General features: G+C 41.3%; 1 protein-coding gene across 2 annotated transcripts in view; it reads left to right on the top strand.

Annotated features, from left to right (window-relative positions):
• The first annotated feature begins 6,438 nt into the window (after positions 1–6,438).
• arhgap29a (Rho GTPase activating protein 29a) overlaps positions 6,439–10,391 on the top strand; it is a 66,211-nt gene continuing 62,258 nt past the window's right edge. For both annotated transcript variants that reach the window (XM_088322532.1, XM_088322531.1), the window contains exon 1: positions 6,439–6,629. The gene's annotated coding sequence lies outside the window, so the exon portion shown is untranslated. The remainder of the gene's footprint in view (positions 6,630–10,391) is intronic.

Below are 10,391 nucleotides of genomic sequence, written 5' to 3'. Positions count from 1 at the left end.
CATTTATAATACAAAAACAAAATTTGAATACATGTATGTCACGGATGCCATGGCGCCCATTTGGCCCCGCCCGTGTGGCGCCAGCTGCGGCTCATTGACAGATTGGCTTTCCGGTTATTTAAGCTCGGTGCTCTCATTTTTCCTTTGTCAGTCCATTAACGAACCTCCGCCCCGCAAGACGTGGGTTCTGACTCGGTCCTGTTACCTGTGGTATTTCCTGTACGGTATTGTTCCCGTTTATTTTGTCCTGTCTAATACCGGTTTCCAGTTTCGTTCCGGTCTATTTTTGTTCTGTTTATTATTCTCTCCAGTCTTCGTTCCCGTCTAGTTTGTCCTGTTTTCTTTCGATTTCCTGTTTTAATATCTATCCTTTCTGTCCCGTCCTGTCCTGTATCGACCCCATCTGTCCGGTATCTGGTCGGACATTGGTATCGATCTCGTCGGTCTCTGGCTTCCTGTCTGTCCACGCCAGACCACTGCCTAACGTGCATGACTCCTCATTTCCCGTAAAATAAAAGGCTTGTGTGAGTAACGGCACACGTTTGGGTCCTGATCCTGTTCTGGTTCATGACAATGTATCCTTTACTATCCTATTAAAAGGGCCGGTGTGTATTATTTAAACCCTCCCAGTGGTAAACAAAAAATCCCTTGATCAAGAAAAAAACAATGTTGTTTAGAATAAAGAGCCAAAATACAGCATTTATCATATGAAAGTTTATTTTTTTATATGCTCAGGTTAATAAATGTGTATTCATAAACAGTAACAGAGCATGAGGCTCACCTAATGAGTGCTGACATTATCAGTCATCTAGCAGCTCATGCGTATTTGTGTTCCTGTGTGTTTGTATGTGGCTTATAGGCTCCTAAACCGCTGAACTGATTTTAGTGAAAATTTACACAGTAGTACTTTAGTCTTCTGGCAGTGTTTTTAGCTAGGTTTACTGTCAAGACGCCCAAAAAATACTGACAAAATAGATAAATATCTGCTTTCATTCGGCTCTTTGCCTCTCCCTTGTGGCTCCCTGGTGCTTTTCAACAAACCATGGCCCTAACAACCTCGCACAAGTAGAATGCCCCACAACGCCAAGCTGGGCCATCATGTTTTTTTGTTTTTTTTTAACTTAAAATAAAAGTAGTTGACAGACTTTGTTAAAGGCAATTTGAGAAAAAATAAAAATAAACAGCACCTGGGTTCTTTTTCAGAAGTTTTAGGAAGATTCAACTTCTTTCTATGATAGTTAATAAACTTCAGAAAGCTCCCATATTAAAGTAAACATTTTTTATTGAAAAAATAAGATAGATAAAAAGTACAAATACTTTTAAATTGTTGTATCAATTGTTTAAACTAATGTTTGTATGCTATTTATGTCATATTCTGCCCGAGTATTCTGAATTAAATAAACTGTAGTGGAAGTGGATTCACTTGTTGTTTTTCTGTCTTTCTTTTACAAATGCGCAGTTGATGAACACTCTAAGAGATTAAATCTTAGCTATGAATAATGAGGGAAAGAAAAACTGTTTCTAATGTATTGTACCTCACATCCCTCAATCATAGTTTAATTGTGAGCCTCTGAGAAGACCCCCAGCCCACCCTCTAAGTCACACTTTCTATGCTATTCATTAATTATTCTGGCCCACGTGAGAATGTTCTTTTCTAGCATGTGGCCCCCGAGCTAAAATGATTTTGACACCCTGCTCTGATGAAAGAAAATGTCCTCCTTGGTCCAAGTTTTTATCTCGCCAAAAATGGGTAACGCTAAGAAGAAGAAAGTACCGGACCGGAGAGTCAGTACTGTAACACTCTAATTATCGGTAGATGGCGACAATGCCATGCTCGATCTCTTCTACCTGTTCAGTCGCGCTTGAGAAGGACCACATCTCGTTTTATTGTGATTTTGTTGGTTTTATTTCCCTTGTTTTGTCAATCAGCGCATTTCAGTGGGACCACATCTCATTTTATTGTTATTTTGCTGGTCCTTATTTCCCTTGTTTGGTCAATCAGTGCGTTTGAGAAGGACCACGTCTCGTTTTATTGTGATTTTGTTGGTTTTATTTGCCTTTTTTGGTGAATCAGAGCGTACGGGAGGGACCACATCTCATTTTATTGTTATTTTGTTGGTTTTATTTCCCTTGTTCGGTCAATCAGTGCGCTCGGGAGGGACCACATCTTGTTTTTATTGTGATTTTGTTGGTTTTATTTCCCTTGTTCAGTCAATCAGCGTGTTTAAGTGGGACCACGTCTCCTTTTATTGTGATTTTGTTGGTTTTATTTCCCTCTTTTAGTCAATCAGATCATTTGAGAGGGACCGCATTTCATTTTATTGTGATTTTGTTGGCTTTATTTGCCATGTTCGGTCAATCAGTGCGTTTGAGTGGGACCACATCTCCTTTAATTGCGATTTTGTTGGTTTTATTTCCCTTGTTTGGTCAATCAGTGCATTTGAGAGGGACCACATTACATTTTATTGTGATTTTGTTGGTTTTATTTCCCTTGTATTGTCAATCAGCGCGTTTCAGTGGGAACACATCTCATTTTATTGTTATTTTGCTGGTCCTTATTTCCCTTGTTTGGTCAATCAGTGCGTTTGAGAAGGACCACGTCTCGTTTTATTGTGATTTTGTTGGTTTTATTTCCCTTGATTGGTGAATCAGAGCGTACGGGAGGGACCACATCTCATTTTATTGTTATTTTGTTGGTTTTATTTCCCTTGTTCGGTCAATCAGTGCGCTCGGGAGGGACCACATCTTGTTTTTATTGTGATTTTCTTGGTTTTATTTCCCTTGTTCAGTCAATCAGCGTGTTTAAGTGGGACCACGTCTCCTTTTATTGTGATTTTGTTGGTTTTATTTCCCTCTTTTAGTCAATCAGATCATTTGAGAGGGACCGCATTTCATTTTATTGTGATTTTGTTGGCTTTATTTGCCATGTTCGGTCAATCAGTGCGTTTGAGTGGGACCACATCTCCTTTAATTGCGATTTTGTTGGTTTTATTTCCCTTGTTTGGTCAATCAGTGCATTTGAGAGGGACCACATTACATTTTATTGTGATTTTGTTGGTTTTATTTCCCTTGTATTGTCAATCAGCGCGTTTCAGTGGGAACACATCTCATTTTATTGTTATTTTGCTGGTCCTTATTTCCCTTGTTTGGTCAATCAGTGCGTTTGAGAAGGACCACATCTCGTTTTATTGTGATTTTGTTGGTTTTATTTCCCTTGATTGGTGAATCAGAGCGTACGGGAGGGACCACATCTCATTTTATTGTTATTTTGTTGGTTTTATTTCCCTTGTTCGGTCAATCAGTGCGTTCGGGAGGGACCACATCTTGTTTTTATTGTGATTTTGTTGGTTTTATTTCCCTTGTTCAGTCAATCAGCGTGTTTAAGTGGGACCACGTCTCCTTTTATTGTGATTTTGTTGGTTTTATTTCCCTCTTTTAGTCAATCAGATCATTTGAGAGGGACCGCATTTCATTTTATTGTGATTTTGTTGGCTTTATTTGCCATGTTCGGTCAATCAGTGTGTTTGAGTGGGACCACATCTCCTTTTATTGCGATTTTGTTGGTTTTATTTCCCTTGTTTGGTCAATCAGTGCATTTGAGAGGGACCACATTACATTTTATTGTGATTTTGTTGGTTTTATTTCCCTTGTATTGTCAATCAGCGCGTTTCAGTGGGACCACATCTCATTTTATTGTGATTTTGTTGGTTTTATTTCCCTCTTCTATCGATAATAAAGGATCCCAAGAAAGTTAAGGATAGGGGGAAGGAGACATTTGAAAAAGAGACCAAAACAATCAAGTCAAAGACGGAAATGATTGGAAAATATAAAAATGGTGTACGAGTGTCTTCCATTAGAATCATTACTGTAAGGTACAGTAAATGCTCTAAAAAAGTTATATCCCTAGCTTTTTTTAGCCGATATGTTAACTCATTAGGCATCTGTACGCCCGGTAGAGTATTGCAGAAGTATTTGAGTGGCACTATTTACCTGGAAGTGACTGGGGAGATAATTTTTGTTGACATCGAGTGATCTAAAGTAAGGACGCTTGGTCTTGTGCGCCACAGTTCATGTCATGGGAACTTCCTGCGTCGGTTCAAATCCAGCTCCAGACTTCCTGTGCGGAGTTTGTATGTTCTCCCCGTGCTTGCGTGGGTTTCCTCCGGGCACTCCGGTTTCCTCCCACGTTCCAAAAACATGCATTTCAGGTGAATTGGACGGTCCAAATTGTCTTAGGTGTGAATGAGCGAATGATTTGTCCGTCCCTGTGTGCCCTGCGATTGGCTGGCAACCAGTTGAGGGTGTCCCCTGCCCACTGCCCGGAGATGGCTGGGATGGGCTCCAGCCCCCCCTCGACCCTAATGAGGATAAGCGGTACGGCTAATGAGATGAGATGAGATGTCCTAAAAACGCCGAGTACAACTGAACCTTGTGGTTGGATCTGTCAATTGACTCGCTCTTCCAGTGAGCAGAAAAATATATTGATATGAAAGAAATCTTCAAAGTATACTGTTATTTTTGTTTGAGTGCAGAATTGACTAATATTAGAGTGCATTATTGTCTGCCATCGGAAATAAGCAACAGAGACAAGGCCGAGAAGCGCAAATGGAAAAACGAGTTGCAGTTTTAAATGTGTCCACTTGATGTCGTCAAACCCTTGTAAAATTCCCAGCGACACTGCAGTTGTGTTTCTCTCTCTTGTTCTCTCTTTCTGGTTTATTTCTCGTCGTTCTCTCTTGTTTTTCTTTCTTTGTCTTTTTCTCTTCTGTTATTCTTTTTCTCTTCTCTCTCTCTGTCTAGCATTTTCTTTTTTCTCTCTTTTTTTCTTTGTCTTTCTTTTTCTCTATTTCTCTCTTACTCCCTCTCTCCTATTCCCAGTTACTTGTTTATTTATCACTTTTTCTCTTCCTATTTTTCTTTTTTTCCGTTTTTTACCAATTTGTCTTTCCTAGTCTCCCTTTCTTTTTCTCTTCTGTTTTTCTTTTTCACTATATAACAATTTATTTATCCTCTTTCATTTTCCCTTTATTTTCAATTTTCTGTTCGATTAACTTTCTTTTTCTCCTTTTCTTTGCTAATTTTTCTTCTTTTTTTGGTTCTTCACAGCTCATCCATCCATTATCTGCACCACTTGTCCTTAGCAGCGTCACGGGCGTGCTGGAGCCCATCCCAGCTATCTTCCGGCAGTGTGCAGGGGACACCCTGAACTGGTTGCCAGCCAATCACAGGGCACAGAGAGAGAGAGACAACTCACTCGCTCATTCACACCTATGGACAATTTGGACCGGCTGATTAACCTGACATGCACGTTTTTGGAATGTGGGAGGAAAGTGCCCGGAGTGCCCGGAGGAAACCCACGCAAGCACAGGGAGTACATGCAAACTCCTGCACCTCTGCACGTGGGGCTGCACGCTAACCACCCAGCCGCCTTGTTTACAGCCCTTCGAGACTTGTTGTGATTAAGGGCTATACAAACAAACAGGACATGACTTGAAATACAAATCCAATAAATAATCAACAAATCAGCTTGGTGTAGCGTCCTGTCTTTTTTTTTTTTTGTGTGTATATATACAGATATACATGTATACACAGGTTACGAGTAGCCGGGACAGGAGAACGGAGCTTGGATCGGGGATTGATACAGGAAACAGAATCAAGATACGGGTTGCCAGGACAGGAGAACAGAGCTTGGATCGGGGATCGATACAGGAAACAAAATCAGGATACGGGTAGCCGGGACAGGAGAATGGAGCTAGGATCGGGGAACGATACAGGAAACGGAACCAGGATACAGGTAGCCGTGACAGGAGAACGGAGCTTGGATCGGGGAACTATACAGGAAACAAAATCAGGATACGGGTAGCCGGGACAGGAGAACGGAGCTTGGATCGGGGATCGCCACAGGAAACAGAATCAGGATACAGGTAGCCGGGACAGTAGAACAGAGCTTGGATCGGGGAACGATCCAGGAAACGGAACCAGGATACGGGTAGCCGGGACAGGAGAACGGAGCTTGGATCGGGGAACGATACAGGAAACGGAACCAGGATACGGGTAGCCGGGACAGGAGAACGGAGCTTGGATCGGGGTACGATATAGGAAACAAAATCAGGATACGGGTAACTGGGACAGGAGAACAGAGCTTGGATCGGGGAATGATACAGGAAACAGGTCGGGATCAAAACGGGAGCCAGAGTCAAAAGTTCTTGCTTTCTGTGTTTCTCTCTCTTTCTCTCCCTCTTTCCCTCTTTCTCTCCCCGTCTGGCCCCCGTGATAATGTCTTTTTTCTCCTATTTGGCCACGGAGCTCAAACGAGTTTGACACTCTGATTTTGAGAACCGGATGTACATTTATTGTGAAAGTATTAAAGCGGAAATTGACATTCTCTTTCGACTAGCTTGACAACGTAAAAAGGGAGCACCTGTTGTTAAAGGGGAAGCGCGCGCACGCATCAACACAGTCCGCACGCGTCCACGCTAAAGATCACGTCACTCGTCAAAGAGAACCAAAAACCAAACCGAAACGGACCGGGATACACCCAAAACCCCCTGGACTACCTCTCATTATCCCTGAAGCCTTTCGGACCCTCTTTTGGCGAACAAATGAAGCGTTTCCGGATTCTTCATATGGTTCGTAAACTTTTAAAAGTTCATCAAAGACGCAGAGTTGTTTTGCAAATGTCGGCTACCGAACTTTTTCTTCTATGTGCTTCTTTTGCTCACGAGAATGAAATTCCTCTACTTTGTTTTGAATGAAGTGTAATCAGTGTTTTGACGTGTGGACTTTAGGACGTTCTGTGCCGAAAAAGGTCACCGGTACACGGAGTAAACTGTAGTTTTTTTGTACTTCACAAAGTCTTAAAAGTGATAATTCCTAAGTCTCACAAGTGAACTTTTTGTACACTTCTTTCTAAAATGTCTTCGCTTTTTTTTTTAAAGGTACACTGTGTAATATTTGACCACTAGAAGTCGCTTTACAGTATTGTGTCGTGCAGCCAAAATTGAGTGCTACGAAGCGCAAGGAAAAATGCAAACAACTGAGACTCAAACTTTACTTTCCCTCCCCTTTTTGCGTAGTCTTTCGTGAATAAAGTGAAAGGGGAAAATTAAAGAAAAAGGATAAATAAAAGAAGAAAAAAGGGGAAGAAGAGAGGGAAACAATAAAAACCCAAAAGGAAAAATGTAAAAGAAGAAATGGAAGAGGGCGGGTAGATATATATATAAACATATAAAAAGAGAAAAAAAGACAATATAGAATTAAGAATAAAGAGAAAGGGGGAACAAACTGAAAAAAAGCAAGAGGGGGAAAAAGAGAGAAAAATATCAAAAGATAAAAAGGAACAGAGGATAAAACATTGGAAAAAAGACATTTCGAAGCAACCCTAAAATTTTGAACTATGGCTGCACGATTTTTGGGAGAAAAAAACCTAACTGCGATTTTCCAGAGCAGTGTTGTAATTTCGATGCGATTTTCAATTTGAAAAGGTGTATTTTCTCTGCTAGTTTTGTTATTTTCTAAGTACTCAACCCCTGGATGCATGCATGACCTACCAGTACATACATTTTCCCATGGTTGGAGTCTGCAATTAGTGAGGGGAAAATACGAAAGACATCATGTCATAGTTTTACGAGGAATACCTGAAATATGACAATATATATATGTAACGGGTGTAATAATATATATTTTTGTAAGATATTGAAGAATAAGTCAAGTCAAGTCATGTTTATTTGTGACGCCCTTTATCACAAAGAGTCTCAAAGGGCTGCACAGACCACAGATTATTGCAAACTACTGACTATTATGACACTATCCCCTCATCTAAAACCTACATGAGGGCAAATATTTCACATATTGTAAACAACCCAGGGTGTCATTCTTTTGTCCCAATTATGCATTTAAGGGTTAATACTAGTGAGAGGGCCACCAGACTGTTGAGAAACAAAGACGTGTCTGTATAATGTCACCAGTCACACCTAGATAGATAGATAGATAGATAGATACTTTATTCATCCCCGAAGGGAAATTCACATTTCCAGCAGCATCCCTGAGCTGAGAACAGTACAATAATAAAGCCAAAAGAATACAATATACAAATACCCAGTGTGACGTGCAAATGCCCACTATAGCGTGTTATATAAAGTAACTAAATAGTGATACACAGAATACATATTGCAGTAAGATTCGGTAATATCCAATGTAGGTGGTGTGGTTTAATGTGGGCCTTTACTCTGCCGGGTGGAGTTAAAGAGCCTCATGGCATGAGTCAGTCTGTCCGTAGTACAAGACAGTGACAGCAGTCTGTCGCTGAAACTGCTCTTCTGTCTGGAGATAATGCTGTGTAGTGGATGCGATGGATTGTCCATGATTGACCTCAGCTTTTTCAGTGCTCGTCTCTCAGCTACTGTTGTTAGGCTGTCCAGCTCTTTGCCCACAACAGAGCTCGCTTTCCTAGCCAGTTTATTGAGACGAGAGGCATCCTTCTTCTTGACGCTGCCTCCCCAACACGCTGCCGCATAGAAGAGGGCGCTTGCCACTACGGTCTCATAGAATATTTTCAGGAGCTTTTTGCAGATGTTGAAGGAGGCCAGCCTTCTGAGGAAGTAAAGTCGGCTTTGCCCTTTCCTACATAGAGCTTCTGTGTTGGCAGTCCAGTCCAGTTTGTTGTCCAGCTGCACCCAGGTATAGGTGTAGACATACCCCTAGAAAATGTATAAAATACTAATGTTTCGTTTTTCCGATCATGATCAAATTTGACTTTGGACTTGGTAAGGCTTCAAGATGTCCTAGCTGTTTTCCAGCTATGATGCCAAAGCTTACACTCATCTTGCATGTGATTGCAAAAATAAACCAGACATTTTTTATACAACCGAAATGTTAGTTATTAGTCCATCTAAATTCCGTGACTTGTTCTCAAAAACTGTTATGAACATTGACAAATATAATATCACCCAGAGTGACTCAGTCAAAAATTTAGATGTCATATTTGACCCCGATCTGTCCTTTCAAACACACGTTAAGAATATTACTAGAACAGTTTTTTTCCCATCTTCGCAACATTGCTAAAATTTGACTATGCTGTCTTAGTCGGATGATTCATGCGTTTGTTACCTCCCGTCTCGATTACTGTAATGCACTACTCTCCGGTCTCCCGAAGTCCAAAATCAAGAGCCTGCAGCTGGTAGAAAATGCTGCAGCGAGGCTTTTAACTAAGACAAGAAAGTTTGACCCCGATTTTAGCTAACCTGCATTGGCTCCCTGTTAGCTTAAGATGTGATTTTAAGGTTCTGTTGGTAGAATACAAAATCATGCATGGACTTGCTCCCTCATATACTTCAGATTTAATTCCCCCCTATGTTCCGGTCCGGAGCCTACTAGTCATCCCAAGAGCCAAGAAGAGATCCGCAGGTTTGAGAGCGTTCTCCATACGGGCCCCTGTGCTGTAGAATGCTCTTCCCCCTGAGATTTGATCTGCAAACTCAGGTGAAATGTTTAAATCTAGGCTTAAAACACATATCTATTCTATAGCATATGAATGACCTATATTTTATGTTGACAATATCTGTGTATTATTTGCCCTCATGTAGGTTTTAGATCAGGGCATGGTGTCATAATAGTTTATGGTTTGCATAAATCTGTGGTCAGCCCTTTGAGACTCTTTGTGATTAACGGCGTCACAAATAAACTTGGCTTGACTTGACATTTAGCCAAGAATAAATTGCAATATCTCTGTGTTTTCTAACTTAGATTAATAAATGTTAGCAGCACTTGCAGTGGTTATTTCAGCTGGGGACAAAACTCGAGAGTCTTTTCTTTTAAAACCGTCCAGATTCTCCAAACGATTCAACAACAGCATTGAATTTACATTGGGAATGTCTTGGATTGAGAGGGCAGCTTGTGCAATCAGCCTGTCTGGAGTTCGCATGTTCTCCCCGTGCTTGCGTGGGTTTCCTCCGGGCACTCCGGTTTCCTCCCACATTGCAAAAACATGCATGTCAGGTTAATTGGCCTAACCAAATTGTCCCTAGGTGTGAATGAGCGAGCAAATTGTCTGTCCCTGTGTGCCCTGCGACTGGCTGGAAACCAGTTCAGGGTGTCCCCTGCCCACTGGCCGAAGATAGCTGGGATGGGCTCCAGCACCCCCCGCGACCCTACTGAGGATAAGCGGTGCAGATAATGGATGGGTGTCTTGGATTGAGATTTTAAGTGAATTTTACAGGATTGTTAACGGGCTAACTTCGGTAAACAGCGCCCTCTTCTGAGGAGATTTGTAAGGGTCTTTAAATACACCAAAGTGCCATACGATTACACAATCTCACTACGCCACATCGCAACGTCGATTCGATTTCGGTTAATGGTGCAGCCCTATATTGAACTACAGTTCATATCCATGT

The sequence above is a fragment of the Urocampus carinirostris genome, chromosome 18, assembly GCF_059441175.1.
Source record: "Urocampus carinirostris isolate Australia breed hairy pipefish chromosome 18, RoL_Ucar_1.0, whole genome shotgun sequence".
Classification (NCBI taxonomy): Eukaryota; Metazoa; Chordata; class Actinopteri; order Syngnathiformes; family Syngnathidae; genus Urocampus; species Urocampus carinirostris.
The sequence above is the reverse complement of the archived record's forward strand: the minus strand, read 5'-3'. Positions and strand labels throughout refer to the sequence as shown.